Below are 16,990 nucleotides of genomic sequence, written 5' to 3'. Positions count from 1 at the left end.
TCAGAACCCTGTCCCTTTATTTCCATGGTTTTCTGTTTTTGTTTGTTTGTTTTGCCCTGCTCTTCCCAATGGCTTTGGATGATGGAAAAATCAAATGTATCTTAAATATCTGTGAACAGAACTGAAAACGTTCTGTGCCAGTATCAGCCCCAGTGACACTCAGGCCTGGTTTTGGAACGGAAACTGCCTTGGTCGCCCTGTGGGATGACCTCTGCTGGGAGAGAGACAGGGGGAGTGTGACCCTGTTGGTTCTCCTGGACCTCTCAGCGGCTTTCAATACCATTGACCATGGTATCCTTCTGGATAGGCTGTCTGAGCTGGGAGTTGGAGGTACTGCATTGCAGTGGTTCCATTCCTACTTGGATGGCCGATTCCAGAAGGTGGTGCTGGGGGATTATCGCTCTGTGCCATGGCACCTAAGCCATGGGGTTCCACAGGGCTCTATCTTATCCCCTATGCTATTTAACATATACATGAAGCTGCTGGGGGACGTTATCCCGAGATGTGGACTGAGGTGTCACCAATATGCGGATGATACCCAGCTCTACCTTTCCTTTTCATCAAACCCAGGTGAGGCAGTGGCTGTTCTGAACCAGTGCCTGGGCACAGTAATGGACTGGATGAGGGCTAACAAACTGAGACTCAATCCAGACAAGACGGAGGTACTGTTAGCGTGTTGTTCATCTGTCCGGCGAGGTGATGTTTACCCTGTCCTGGACGGGATTGCATTCTCTCTAAAGGATCAGGTCTGTAGTTTGGGGGTGCTCTTCGATCCAGAACTGTCACTTGAGGCACAGGTGAACTCAGTGGCAAAGAGCACTTTTTATCAGCTTAGTCTGATATACCAACTATGCCCTTACCTGGACAGAGAGAGCCTAGCTACAGTTATCCATGCTCCGATAACCTCTCGTTTGGATTACTGCAATGTGTTATATGTGGGGCTGCCTTTGAAAATGGTCCCGAAACTTCAACTGGTACAAAACAGGTCAGCACATTTGTTAACAGGGACTGGCCAATGAGACCACAGAACACTAGTCCTTTTCCAGCTTCACTGGCTGCCAGTCCAGGTCCATGCCTGATTCAAAGTGCTGGAATTAACATTCAAAGCCCTAAACAGTTTGGGGCCAGGTTATTTGAAGGAACGCCTCCTCCCATACCTGCCTGCCCAGACCTTAAGATCATCCACAGGGGTCCTTCTCTGTGAGACCCTGCCGAAGGGAGTGAGACAGGTGGCTACTAGGAGGAGGGCTTTCTCTGCTGTGGCACCCCGGTTGTGGAACGAGCAACCCAGAAAAGTTCGTTTGGTGCCTACATTGTTTTCCTTCCATTGCCAGCTGAAGACTTTTTTATTTTCTCAGTATTTTAACACCTAATTTAACTTAAATTTAAACTTTGCTGTTTTAATCTCATATTTTAACCTATATAAATTTTTGCTGTGTGGTTTTATCCTGGTTGTGCTTTTTATATTGTATTTTGTATTTGTGTTTTTAAATTGTTGGTTGTTTTTATGCACTTCATGGTTTTAATTTTTGTGAACCACCCAGAGAGCTTCAGCTATTGGGTGGTATAAAAATGTAATAAATAAATAATAAAATAAAGCTGTTGGTCACTTTGTTTGCTTCGGGTTTGCGCATCCAAGCCTTGGAAAGTTTAGCACTAATTGTACAGAGTGTGGGAACTAGGGCTGTGCTCCCCTCCGATTCGAATCAGCAAACCAAGAGCGGAGCAACCTGATCTGGACCTGCTAAATGCAGATCCGGATTGGGTTGAGGGACCTGCGGATTGAAGTGAAGCGGTTTGGTCCTTTGCACTGTGTTCCCTTTGAAGTGCTAATATTGTCCTGGGATGCACTTTCAGTATCTCCTTTATTTCTGAAGGATTTTGTGGTTGAGGTTTAACTGTAAAAATTTCATAAATATCAGGGGATGATCCAATTTACTTCAAAATTGGCACCTATTTAGAAGCTATCATGGTGCCCAGTTACATGTCTGTATCTTTAAAAATGATGGAGATAGATGCAGTTTTGTAAATTGGGGAAATGGTTGAGGGTTAAATCATTTAAAAAAATGCTAAAAATCCGGGCATGATCTGACTTCCTTCAAAGTGGCCGTGCCTAAGGTCCTATGTGGAAGCTATCATGGTTCCCAGTTACATGTGTGTAGCTTAAAAAGTAACAGAGATAACTGCATTTCTGTAAATGGGGAAAATATTTATTAAATCCCCCCAAATCAGGGGATGATCCCATTTCCTTCAAAGTGGCCATGGCTAAGGATCTATTTAGAAGCTATCATGGTGCCCATTTTCATGTTTCTAATTTGAAAACTAAAAAAGTTATAGGCATTTAACATTTGCAATGGAAGTTATGGGGGTGGGAACGGAGCTCTGGATCCACAGCGGAGCGGAGCAGAGCGCAGTGGACCCGATTGGGATTCGGAGTGGATCACTAGTGCACAGCCCTAGTGTGAACTAGTCAAAAAGTAGCATGAAAATTGGCAGTTCTTTGCCCACCTCTGCAACTTGTCCAAATTGGAGTTGTGGGAGAGGGGAGGAGGATGTGAGATTAATTTATACCATAGAGGGTCTTTTCTTCAGTCATGTATGCATATTAATTTCAGCACTGCCCTTGACAGCCTTTGAGATGGATATGGCAGAACAATCCTATTACGTTGGGGAAGAGAGGAGAGATAAACCACTGCTTTGATGGTGGAATGGATGGCCGTATCCTATGCATGTTGAACCTGGGAGACAAGGGGAGAAATCACATTACCAGAAAACATATTTTAAAAAAATGGTGTAGAACCGGCAAGCAAAGCACCACCTGCTACCTGTATCCCTGTAAATGCCATCAGTACTCACCAATCAGGGCACTGCAGATGCATCTTTTTCTTTCTTTCTTTCTTTCTTTCTTTCTTTCTTTGCACAGTTCAGAGCATAATTGAAGTTGTCCCCAGAAGCACTAGTGCAGTGGTTCTCAACCTTCCTAATGCTGCGACCCTTTAATACAGTTCCTCATGTTGTGGTGACCCCCAACCATAAAATTATTTTCGTTGCTACTTCATAAGTGTAATTTTGCAACTGTTATGTAGCAAAATTATGTAGCTCGGTTCCTAAGACCATCGGAAATATGTGTTTTCCGATGGTCTTAGGCGACCCCTGTGAAAGGGTCATTCGACCCCCAAAGGGGTCGCGACCCACAGGTTGAGAACTGCTGCACTAGTGCAATGCAATTGGTTGGGCAGAAGAGAATTAGTGAGGGTGTAAACTACGATTCTGCCCTATGAAACCAATTCCACACATCAGCTAGAATAGCAATGGCTGGAGGTAGTATTGCATTTTCAAAGGCCCAGAATATGGTTGTTAGAAAAATTGGTTGTTAGAATCCAGCACCAATTTACAAGTCTGGGGGATCAATGTAAGACAGACTTCTTTATAGAATAATATGTCTTCACAACTACACTGGAAGTTGAAAACTGCTATTTGTTATTTGTGTTGACACACCCAAGTAAGGGTGTCAATTAAAGAAATGATATATGTATTATAGAAACAAATATGTGTTTGTTTTCATATACAATAGTCACATCCGATTTCCCAAATGACTTTTCAAGTCAAAGATATTAGTGGTTTGCATGCTAATCCTTGCCAGACACATAATTCAACAACTGCTCAACAACAAAACAGGTGTTTGCTTATTGTTCTTTTCACAAAGAAGAAGCTTCATAGATGATTATGCTGCTGTGTTTGCCTTGCTTGTTGTAGTTAAAAGCACTAGATGCTGGAGATATTCTGAAACTGCTCCATCAAAAAGACTTAAAGTTAAAATTTGGCTTGTAAATCAGAACAGATTTTCTGACAGCAAGGACAACCTGTCAGAGAACAGCTTTTGTAATGAGGTGTTCAAATGAGATTAGATAAGATAAGAGACCAGTATTTTACTTGCTCTTATTTGATGCTTTCTTGCAAGCAGGAAAGAAAATCTGATAGAATGAATAAAAGGTGTTTTTAAACCAGATTGCTAACCTAGATCATAAATATATCTTATTTATTTCAGGAGCCAGTTCAGTCTGCTCTTTTTTATATGGTGCATTATGCTGGCTATCTGAACATTCACATGTTTCAAGGCAGTAGCTCAGAATCAGTAAGTTTGCACTTACATGCTCATCAAACATGGACTGTATTAATGTGATGACAGGTATATGTGAATTAAAGAAAAACAGAAGGGCTCTTCTTGCAGAAGAACAAAACAACAACAAAGGCGGAAGTTGCCATCCACATGATTTTTCCCATTTCAACCAAAAGATAACTCTTTGGGGGTTGAATGGGGAATAGCTTGGAGCTGCGTTTGAGCTCAGGAGCAATTGTGTAGCTTTGGATAAGGTTGTTATGTTTCAAAATTAATTTTAAATACTGATTTTGTAAAATCTAGTTTTAGTGGGCTATTAAAGCATGGAAGTAACAGCTATATATCTGGTTACAAAATTAAACAAACAGTGAGTAGAAATGCAACAAAAATGACATTACCAACCACTTCATTATTTTAATTGAAAGAGGCAATTATTGCACAACATAGAATTTGATTTCACTGCTTTGAAAGATTCAGTAAGATAAAATCATGGTTCTTCTTTTTTATTAGGAGCCTTTTCCCTGGTTGTCCTATATTTCACAGAAAATTTATGCTTTTGACTTATTTAGTTTGTTAGCATGCCCGTCAGATCAGGCAATGTCTAGAATTCCATCATTATGAACAAAGAGCTTAGATTTAAAAACTGAAAGACAAAGAATATTAAATATATCAAGAACAAAGTATATCAGGGAAAACATAAATCATTGAATATATCCTTAATTTAGCTGGTTTCTCATATTCTTGACATTTCTGTTCCACAGTTTTTTATGTGCTGTCTGGAAAATAAAAGCTCAACAAAACATGAAATATATCTAACCTGACCCGACTTGCCATTTTCAAGCTATTGCTGGCTTTGAAAAACTAACAGTTCCTCCATTTAGAAAACAATGCAAAGAATGCTTTCCACTCATGTCTTTTGAATGCATATTGGCAGTAGAACTGATGATGAATATCAACTATTGGACTGCTAAAGGGGGTTCTGTCCTCCTTTAGGTCAATGCAGATGTAACAGTGGTTACATACGTCTTCAACCATGGTTAGTAGATTGGGAAGCCAACTGCAGAACCATGCACACTTTCTCCTCTCTGGAATAAATTCTTGGCTGGGCATAACTGCTAATGAAGGTGTCCATTTATCCAGAATTTGAAACTGAGGATCAATTTTGGTTTCAAGCCTTAGTTAAACTGAAATCCTTGTTAGTATTTACTATAATTGCTGATGCATCTCTTAACTGAAGTAGAATTGTATGATAAATCCATTTCAATTTGTTTATGACCAGAATTTACTCATTTCACACCTCACAAAATGCAATCTTTGGACAATTTCTACATTTCCAAGCTTGTGATCTTTCAGGGAAGTTATTAAAAGTGTTCTAAAAATGCACAGATTTGTAAAATGTGTATGGAAAAATGCATACTTCTGAAAAATACATATAAACAAACTTTTCTCAAAGGGAGAAAATCCATGTATTTGAAAACGTACACAATTGTTGCATACATTTGGAAAGTATGCACAGAAATATACACAGACGTTCATACACGAAGATAAAAAAAACAAAGCTTGCAATCTAATATGGACACGAGTTGGAACAATATTTATATTTGGAGAAACTTAGCAAGTTTGAGTTTTGCTGATTACCACATCCCTAATTTTCAGGAGAAAATTAACACCCATGATGGGGCTGTATGTTTCTTCACCTGGTTTCCAACCTCTTCATCAAAGTTAAGAGGGAGCCAGTGTTGACCACTGCACTAGCCTTTTGAAAGGAGTTATGGCTTATTTGAAGACAGAGGATGCTTTGTAGCAGGATATGGTGGATCCAGAGTTTCAGCTAAGTTCTTTTGTGGTTGTGGAGGGTGCGAAATAATGAGACAAGATATGTAAATGGGATTAAATATGTGCCACATTTATTATTGATCTGGAAAAGGGGTCAAGGCCTAAGCAGGCATCAGTCCTTGGCCAATCCACAGGCCATTATTAGGATTGGGTTAAGCCCGTGAAGTGGCACCTGGTGATTTACCACCTCACAGGCTTGCCCCTCTTGGGGTAGGGAGGCCTTCCAATGCCACCCCGCACTCCAGGATTCAGGGTTCTGAGTGGGTGAGGAGTGTTGGCCTCAAAGGTAACCCTTATCCCACCAGCTGGCACCGCAGGGCTCCTAGTTGTTGGCCTCAGGCACTACTCATCACCAGAACAGTGCCTTTGAATGCTGCACCCCAAAACCAGATGCCCACACCTACCTGCCAAACAAAATGTGACCAAGTTAGATTGAACCAAATTGACCTAATTAATACTCCCTTGCTGTTTTACAGTGTGGAGTAGGTAAAAAACTCTTTAAAAAGTTATGAGCAAAACAGTCCTACTCAGACTCCAAAAGCATGACCAGCAAGCCCACACTGTCTACAGGAAGGGAAGGGAGGGAGCAGCACAGCGAAAGACGGAGCTGAGAGAAAAGCTAAGAAGCCTCACAGTCCCCTCCCCATTCCAGTGACACCATATGGAGGCCGCCAATGGTGAGCCTCCGCATCCTGTCTCTGGCCACCCCCACCCGCATCTGGCCTCCCCTGACCAGGTAAGCTGGGTATGGGTCTGAGGTATTTATCTGCCCAAATGGCTTATGCCTCATAGACCTGATGAATTTTGTTTTGATTCTCTGCGTAAGTGTGGGCCTGTCATTCTTATGCATCAGCAGCTTCTTCCATTCCTTTGTCTTTCATATTTCTGGTTCTGTCTTCCCAGACATGACTCTATCTCCTCTATTACCTCCACCCCTGTTATTTTTAAAGGCTTATTTTCATTCTAAAGATAAACTGTAAAAATTGGCCACAGTACCACCATAGTTAAGCATGTGTAAGTCCAATTAATTCCAGGAGGCAGGGGAAGCCAAGCACGCTCTTGTTCCTTTCTCTGAAATCACTGGAACTTATTTTAAAATGCTAAATTCTGATTGGATACTGGTCCAAACATTAGTTCCCTTCTTGTGTTACTTGTATGAAGAAGCAAAACATGTGGGAAAGGTGCCGTGGGGACCCTTTTGTACTACTCACCCCACCTTCAATGATACATGGTTGCTTCTAGCCCCACTCTTGCCATCCATTCATTATGGAGTAGATGTCTTAGGCAAGCTTCAATCCTTGTCATATAGACCTCTATGCACAAAGGTTATCTCGGTCCCTGGAGCCTTGAGCAATCAATATTCTAAGATCTGGAGCCAGGGGGAGTTTGCTGTCATCAGTGTGGGACCACACACCCCTTTCTACACAGTTTGCCCCATGCCTTCATGTGTCTAATATGCGAAAGGGGCCATTTTGACTCAAACAACTGACTATGGGCCTTGTTTCAGGACCAGGATCCTCGCATCAGATCCTATGGAGTATTGATTCAACAGTAGCTTGTAAGATTGGGCCGTAAGCATTTATTTATTTATTTATTTATTCCATTTCTATATCACCTAGTAGATGAAGCCCTCTGGGTGGTCCAAAAAAACAAAGAAACCAGAAGTACAGCATAAAATATAATATGAAGGCTTAAAACCACAATATAAAAAGTACACCCAGTACTGAGCAGCAATGCAGAAATTTAAAATGCAGATATGAGATGCAGATTTAAAACAGCAGAGTTAAAGGACTAGGATAGTAAATTGTCTTAAGTCCCAGTACTGGGGGAAAGCGGGGAATGAATGAATGAATGAATGAATAAATAAATAAATAAAAATAATTTGCCAACATACTGGGAAAATAAAAAGGTCTTCACCTGGCGCTGGAAAGAGTATAATGTAGGTGCCAGGTGAACCTCTCTAGAGAGCTCATTCCACAGCTGGGGTGCTACAACAGAAAAGGCCCTCCTCCTGGTAACCACCTGCTAATATCTATACATTAGATATTAGTTGTACAATTAAATACTTCCAATTGTGCCTGTGTGCTCACAGACACAATTGGAAGCAATTGTGTAATTGTACGCAATTGTATTATTATTATTATTATTATTATTATTATTATTATTATTATTATTATTATAATATTTATTTGTATCCCGCCTTTTGCCCAATGCTGGGCCTCAAGGCAGCCTTACAAAGTTTAAAATATACATGGGGGGGGGAGGGAAACAAAACCATAAACAATTAAAAAATACACAACAAAATTATAAGACATTAACATAGATGGAGGGCTGGATTATTCTCCAAAGGGCTGCTTGAACAAAAAAGTTTTAGCCTGCTTCTGAAAGCCCATCAAGGAGGGAGCCAGCCTAGCTTCCCCAGGAAGAGAGTTCCAGAGCACCGGAGCAGCCATCGAGAAGGCCCTCTCCCATGTTCCCACCAAGCATGAAGGTGGGATTGAAAGAAGGGCCTCTCCAGAAGATCTCAAAGCACGGGCAGGCTCATAAGGGAGAATATGTTCTTTCAAATAACCTGGACCCGAACCATATAGAGCTTTACAGGTCATAACCAGCACTTTGAATTGTGCCTGGAAACAGACTGGAAGCCAGAGGAGCTGTTTTAACAGGGGAGTTGTATGCTCCCTGTAACCAGCCCCAGTCAACAATCTGGCTGCAGCTCTTTGAACCAGCTGGAGTTTCTGAACACTCTTCAAAGGCAGCCCCACGTAGAGCGTGTTACAGTAATCCAATCGGGATGTAACTAAGGCATGTGTCACTGTGGCCAGGTCCGACATCTCTAGGAACGGGCGCAGCTGGCGCACTAGCTTTAACTGTGCAAATGAACTCCTGGCCACCACTGAAACCTGGGCATCCAGGCTCAGGGCTGAATCCAGAAGTACACCCAAGCTGCGGACCTGCGTCTTCAGGGGGAGTGTAACCCCATCCAACACAAGCTGAATCCCTATTCCTTGATCTGCCTTTCGACTGACCAGGAGCACCTCTGTCTTATCTGGATTAAGCTTCAATTTGTTCGCCCTCATCCAATCCATTACTGCCAACAAACAGCGGTTTAGCACAGAAACTGCTTCCTTGGAATTGGGTGGAAAGGAGTAGTAGAGTTGGGTGTCATCAGCGTACTGGTGGCACCGCACCCCACAACTCCGGATAACCTCTCCCAACGGTTTCATGTATATGTTAAATAGCATGGGGGATGAAACAGAGCCCTGAGGGACTCCACAGGCCAATGGCCAAGGAGTCGAACAGGAATCCCCCAGTACCACCTTCTGGGTCCGTCCATCCAGGAAGGAATGGAGCCACTGTAAAACAGTGCCTCCAAGACTCATCCCAGCAAGGTGGCCCAGAACGATACCATGGTCGATGGTATTGAACACCGCTGAGAGGTCCAGCAGAACCAGCAGGGACACACTCCCCCTGTCCAGTTCCCGGCGAAGATCATCCACCAAGGCGACCAAAGCTGTTTCTGTCCCATAACCAGACCTGAAGCCAGATTGAAATGGATCTAGATAATCCGTCTCATCCAGGAATCCCTGGAGTTGGGAGGCCACCACATGCTCCAATACCTTGCCCGAAAATGGGATGTTGGAGACTGGCCGGTAGTTATCCAATACAGTGGGGGCCAAGGAGGGCTTTTTCAGTGTAGGTCTTACCACTGCCTCCTTCAAACAGGCTGGGACCCTTCCTTGGTGAAGGGAGGCATTGACCACTCTGCTTACCCACTCAGCCAGTCCCCCTCTGGCAGCTTTTATAAGCCAGGAAGGGCAAGGATGTAGTATACACATGGTGGCTCTCACCAATCTAAGGACCCTGTCCACATCATCGGACTGTGCAAATTGAAAGGTATCCAATAATACTGGACAAGCAGGTGCCAAAGTTACATCCACTGGATCTGCATCAACAATAGCATCCAAGTCAGAGTGGATCCGAGCGATTTTGTCTGCAAAGTGCTGGGCAAATTGGTCACAACAGGCTGTTGAAAGGTCTGAAATCTCTTTTGGGGGGCCAGAGTGTAGAAGGCCCCTGACCACCCGAAACAGCTCTGCTGGACAGCTCTTTGCAGACGCAATAGTGGCAGAGAAAAAAAGTTTTTTCACTGCCCGAATTGCCATAGAGTAGGCCTTCAAGTAGGCTCTAGCCTGTGTTCGATCAGATTCACTCATTTCCGCCAATGTCACTCTAGCCTCCGTCTCACTCGTTTCATTGCTGCCAGCTCACTGGAAAACCAGGGGGCTGGTGTGGCTCCACAACGTGAGAGAGGGCGCTCAGGAGCAATCGTGTCCACTGCCCTGGCCATCTCTGTATTCCAGAGATCAACCAGGGCATCGACAGAATCACTTGCCGAGGCAACAGGAAAATCCCCAAGAGCCATCAGGAAACCATTTGGATCCATCAGCCTCCTGGGGCGGACCATCTTAATCGGTCCTCCACCCCTGCAGAGGTTCTGAGTGCCAGCAAGTCTAAACCCCACCAGGTAGTGATCTGTCCATGACAACGGAACTATATAAAGTTCCTCCACTCTAAGATCCCTGTCACCCCATCCAGCACAGAAAACAAGGTCCAAAGTGTGCCCAGCAACATGGGTGGGGCCAGATACTACTTGGGACAGACCCATAGTTGTCATGGCAGACATGAAGTCCTGAGCCGCTCCCGACAGGGCAGCCTCAGCATGGATATTGAAATCCCCAGAACAATAAGCCGTGGGGACTCCAACACCAAATCCGAGACTATCCCAGCTAGCTCAGGAAGGGAGACTGTTGAACAGCGGGGTGGACGGTACACCAACAGAATCTCTATTCTATCCCGGGCACCCACCTTCAGATACTCACATTCGAACCGTGCAGACTGGGACAGGGCACCTGGTCAGGGGGATGGAATCCCGATAGACCACTGCCACTCCACCTCCCCGCCCTCCAGGCCTTGCTTGCTGCTCGACAGAGAACCCTGGTGGGCAAAGCTGAGAGAGATTAACTCAATACTTACATTGCTCATGTAAAGGGCCTTTGGTGCTTCTAAACATAACCCTGAAAACTGTCATATGAATATCCTAGTAAATTCAGGTTAACGATTGCCCCTTGAGCAATTATTCTTTGATTAGCTGAACTTAAAAACAAATTACTGTTTGTATTTTAATGCTAGATGATACCGTTCAATTATTCACAAACTTCAAGGGTACTTCTTTTTCTTTTTAGGCTATGCAATCATTAGTGGTGGAGGGGACTATAATCTAAACACCACATTTCAAGAAACGTGTGGAATCTCTTGGTAAAGTAGAGAGATTGATAAAAGAGATGTGTTTGTTCATCAAATTTGTTAATTAGGTGCATTCCCCAAAGTTCTGAGTTTTCAAGTCTTTTTTATTTTTTGCTACTTAAGAAATATGTGGTTTACAGTATGGAATGCACTTTACATACTTGTTTACCACAATGACTATGGCACTTCACAAACATTTAATGTCAAACCATTCAGTTAGCATTGGGGAATTTCGATGCCTATGGGTCAAAATGTCTCATTCACTGGCCATACAGAAGAAGCCAAGGATTCTTTGATAGCCTTCAGGGGAATCCAGATTTATCTAAAGCAAGTTCTAGGAATGTGTACCACATTGTATTTTCAAGAAAAATGTATACTTCCTTCATTGGCTATTTGGTTTTATTTTGAAATCCACTTTTCTTACTGTTTGTTTTCCATTTACTGAATTTAATGCAATTTAAAGAGTGCAGAGTTTAAGAATCTAATTCAATGAGTGCTTCAGCGTATGTTAATTCTTACACTGTGTATGTTAACTCTTTCATTCTGAAGTTTGCATCTCCACTGTGGCAACATGTTTGGTATTAAATCAGATTTAGATAACCCTGGAAGTTCCAGAGGAATGAGAGATTGTGTAGAAAGAGTGTTTAACACAATGACTATAATAATGGAGAGTTCTGGAGGTGAGGGGATTTCCCGTTTCAGGTGTGCAAGCTGAGACAGACAATGAGGCAGGATGCTGGTGGCTGCTACTTAATGACAGATGGGGGAGGGGGTCTTCTGCAGAGATGGCTGGGTGCCTGTGGTACCCCAGATGAAGGCTGGGGTACCACAGGCATCACGCAAGGACATGGTGGAAAAATGAATCATTCCTGCCTACAAATCCTATGATTTAGCCTACAAATCCTATGATTTGTCACTATTACCTATGCTGGCTAGGGCTGATGGAAGTTGTGGGCCAAAACATCTGGAGGGCCACAGGTTGCTCACCCCTGGTATAGGCAGTAATAATTAGATGAACCAATGGTATGACTTGGTATAAGGCAACTTCTTGTATTTCTACATTTCTATTTAGATCTTGGCCTAGAGGGTATAGGCAATTTCTAGCAACTTACCTGGGAGTAAGTCTCATTGAACATAATGGAACTTACTTCTGAGTAGACATGCATAGGTTTGCACTGTAAGGCCTAATCTACACCAAGCAGGATATTGCACTATGAAAGTGGCATGAAAGCGGTATATAAAAGGCAGGAGCCACACTACTGCTTTATAGCTGTATTGAAATGCATTGACAACTGTTGGGGCTCATTGACACACCACTTTCATAGTGCTATATCATGCTTGGTGTAGATTAGGCTTAGGTCTAACTAATATGGGCAAGATTTTTTTAAAAAAATAGTTTTAGTTATAATAGCAACTATATAGTGATTTTGTGAGTTTTTCATGTACATTTTCAGAGGCCCTAGAAGAGAGGATCAAGGTGGAATCAGAGGGGATAATCAGGTAAAAAGGACTGATGTTATAGTCAAGGCTAATTAAAAAGAAGAATCAGAGATGAAGCCCATTTGCACAGACCCAGAGGCTGACTGCATCATTATGTTTGCTGTACCTTGAGAGCAGAGCTTTTAAGTAGGAGGATTTATGGGAGTGGATCCCTGAACAGTGAGCTTCTAGTTCTTCACTGGGCCTTCTCTATGATGATCTCCCTTTGGAATGACCCCTTCTGCCATAATGCCAGGCACCAACAATCATATGCTTCTGGTGTTAATTAAAACTTACTTTTTCACCCTGGCTTTTCCCAACAATCAACTTGTGTAAGGGCACAATCCAATGCATATTTGGCTGGTTAGGAGTTCTGTCTAAACATGCATAGGATTGCACCTTAAATGCTGCTGTGCTTCTATAATGAACTGTTGTTTTAGAATTTGCTGTAACCCACTGTGGGATTTTTAAAACGGGGAGTGGTATATAAATATTCTAATGGTATATACATATTCTTAACACTTACAACAACCCTGTAAGATATAGGGAGATGTTGCTGAGACCGATTCTTTTGACTCGGGATCCCTAATTAGTCCATTGCTTATCTGAGATTCAAATGAAGAATATCCCAGCTCACAGCTCATGCATTTCACCTCTGTACTACACCAGCTGTTAATGTGCATTTATGATATATTACTAAATTTGTGTCAAGTACTCAGAGTTGAAGGGGCTAAAGAAGGGAAAAGATTTGTTGGCAATTGACTGGAACATACAAAAAGATATGAAAACAGCACCAATCTTCTACTCAGTCTCAAAAGGGATTCTAGTGAAAAAATAAGATTGGAAACCACTTCATTGTGCTGAAGTTATTCAGAATAAAGGAAGTATTTAACAGTAGAAGGGTCCCAGTGCATACAATTGCACATTGGCTCATGCCTGATATTTTTAAACAAATTCCCCTTGAAACAGGATGATAAGAGAAGGATAATTACACATGGCCTTAATTACATAGCATACATTGTGGAGATAAACAGCATTTGCTCACTTTCAAAAGAAAATAATCATAATTACTATATAGCCTTCAGAATACTTAATTGCTTTTGAGTAATTATCCTTCCCCTCTTTATACTATGTTCAATTTAGTTTGAACAATAATTAAAAGAGGAGAATACAAAGTGAAGTTGACTGCCAGGTAGTTGTTGTTTTAACTTCACAAATTTTGGTACGGCATATTTCTTTGTTGACATATTTCTAACATTAAGTTGAACACATTCTCAGTTTTTACACATTTATTTAGATGAGTCATGCCTACCCACTTCAATAGCTGGGTAACATACCTTGAGATTACAATTTAGTAAACTTAACTGATTTACAGAGCAATTGTATGGTCCATGGGAGAGTGTTTCAGGGACCCAGGATCCCCCTTCCCAAGGCAGGAGGCCTTCCTACTCATAATGACTACAGAAAGCACCACAGTAGCTGTTCTTCCAAGCTTGCTACACTGACCTCAGATAGGGTGACCATATGAAAAGGAGGACAGGAGTCCTGTATCTTTATCAGTTGTATTGAAAAGGGAATTTCTGCAGGTGTCATTCTTTAATAATAATAAAAAATAAATAAAAAGTTTTTACCTGAGGTAGGTTAACTGTAATGCCACGGAAATAATGTTTAAAAAATGAGAAAGATTTAACACATTCCGTTCACCAGTTCTAACAACGGTTACTGAAGGCACGTAGAGGAAGTTACATCAGACAGGAAGCCCAGTGAGGGATCATGTGACATTAGTTTCGCAATGTGACACAGAAGACATCGTAACAACAGAGCACATTGAAAGAAGTCTAACGATGCAGAAGTGTTACAACGAAAGGTAAAACGGTACAAAACCTTTCTGTATAACGTTATAAGGAACACATCACGTGGTCGCTGACGTCATCCTGAGTTATCTATAACGTTACAGCTACAGTAATGTAGATTCGGCCAATGTCTGTTGAGTTCAGAGAACAAGAATCAATAGGTATCAAATTAGTACTAAAACATCAGATATCAAATTCAAATGAAATTCCGCTCTATATAGGAAGGTAGATTAAGATTAAGCATTAAGGAAAAAATTCCTCTGCAAGAATAAGGTGTGCAGGGAGGTTGTGGAATATGTTTGGATTATTTCAGTGGGGCAATTTTTCTCTTGCTTTTTAAGTAAGGCTGTATAAGACATCCTAGTTTCTCTCAATTGTTCCATTACAATGGCTTGGAGGAAAGTACTCTGAGCAAAAGGAAGATTGTGCAAGAGGGCTTCCTGTCCCTTCTTTCCCCTTCACCCCAAATTAGGGAGAGACTCCTTTCATAAGCTTTCCTCCCCTCACGGAAAGTGGCTCCACTGAATGTTGGATGATTGTCCCCTTCCTCCAGCAGCCCCACACCCATCACATGCTGGTCAAGAGGGTTCCACAACCCTCTGGTGTGGCCTGGGGAAGGCTGCAATGGTCTGAAGTGGAGACAGGAAAGTCTCCTGGTACAAGTTTCCTTCTGCCAAGCCGTGATTCACAATGTACCTTCTAATTCTAATGCTCTGAAAAGTGCTTCTTCAGCTGAAGTGGAGCTCTGTGGTTTGGTGATCCATAGGATATTGTGCAAGGGAGAGGCACGGGACTGCACACCCTCACTACAGAGTGGTACTAGTTGACTTTGTATGGTGTACCTGGGAAGTACCTGCCATGCATGAAAGACAGAATGATAGCATTGTTTGTGTTCCTTGCTTCAGATCCCTGAAAGTAAAATAGTTTTGATTACTGGTCTGAATGTAACAGTCAGCTGGAAACACCAACCCCCCCTTCATTTCACAACCCTGCAAAAGCAGAGGAGAGATTTTTGGCCATGTTCATGTAGGGAGGCAAATTCTATTTATTTTCAAAGTCAGGGAAGGTTATAGAGAGTTTTCTTCATGTTTTCTTTCTTTTAAACAACAATGACAACAGTAGCAGCATTGCCACTGCTTCAAGGCCAAGAGTGTTCCAGTGGCAATGATGCTGTGTCATGGTGCTGCATCATTCCCATTGGACCACTGTATGAAGCAGAACACCAATGGGCTTCAGATGCTTGAACTGGCAGCATTTGAAGAAAAGAAAGAAAGATGGAGAAAATCCTCTGCCCCCTCATGCCCTGCCTCTGAAAATATAATTTACTCTCCTTCCAAAATGTAAAAAACTCCAAGTGTAGGGACTAGATACTTCAGTCCATTGCTAATTAATAGCATAGGTATGCAAACCAGCAAGTCCAATTAAGAATAGAGAAGCTAATATGTTACTATTTGGACCACATTTTATGGGCTGCACCAAGCAGTTTTGACTTCCACTCTCTCAGTATGTCTAACAAAGCTTGGAGAAGGTTTCTGGATCAAATGAGAAGCACTCTCTCTCTCTCACTCTCTCTCTCTCTCTCTCTCTCTTTCTCTCTCTCCCTCCCCCTCCCCCTCCCCCTACCCCTCTCTCTGTTTCCTCTCCCTCTCTCACTCCGTTGCTGAGCTGGAGTTTGGGGAAGGGAAAAAAATCTTATTTATTTATTTCATTTCTATACCGCCCAATAGCCGAAGCTCTCTGGGCAGTTCACAAAAATTAAAACCATGAAGAGCATAATAAAACAACCAACAATTTAAAAACACAAATACAAAATACAATATAAAAACCACAACCAGGATAAAACCACACAGCAAAAATTGATATAGGTTAAAATATGAAATTAAAACAGCAGAGTTTTAATTTAAGTTAAATTAGGTGTTAAAATACTGAGAAAATAAAAAGGTCTTCAGCTGGCGATGAAAGGAAAACAATGTAGGCACCAAGCAAACCTCTCTGGGGAGCTCATTCCACAGCCGGGGTGCCACAGCAGAGAAAGCCCTCCTCCTAGTAGCCACCTGCCTCACTTCCTTTGGCAGGGGCTCAAATTCTTTAAACAGAATTTTAAAATTCTGTTTAAAATGGTCAGCCCTATTTCAGTACATATGCTCTGTAATCCCTACCACTAGCTGACCTAACTGTAGATGAGGATAAGGCTAGGTAACTTGTATAAGCTATATATAAAAAAAACAGCCTTTGAAGACTTTTGCATCACTGTCTAAGCTGTCTTTAGTGAGCAAGGACTTGGGTAGGAACTACACTACTGCTTTAAAATGGTTTATAACAGTAGTGACAACTGTTGGAGCCCAGGACACACTCCCTATACCGTCTTCAAAACATTTTCAGAGTGTCAGATCCT

This window comes from Elgaria multicarinata, chromosome 5 (assembly GCF_023053635.1).
Source record: "Elgaria multicarinata webbii isolate HBS135686 ecotype San Diego chromosome 5, rElgMul1.1.pri, whole genome shotgun sequence".
Lineage (NCBI taxonomy): Eukaryota > Metazoa > Chordata > Lepidosauria > Squamata > Anguidae > Elgaria > Elgaria multicarinata.
Note: the sequence above shows the minus strand (reverse complement) of the source record.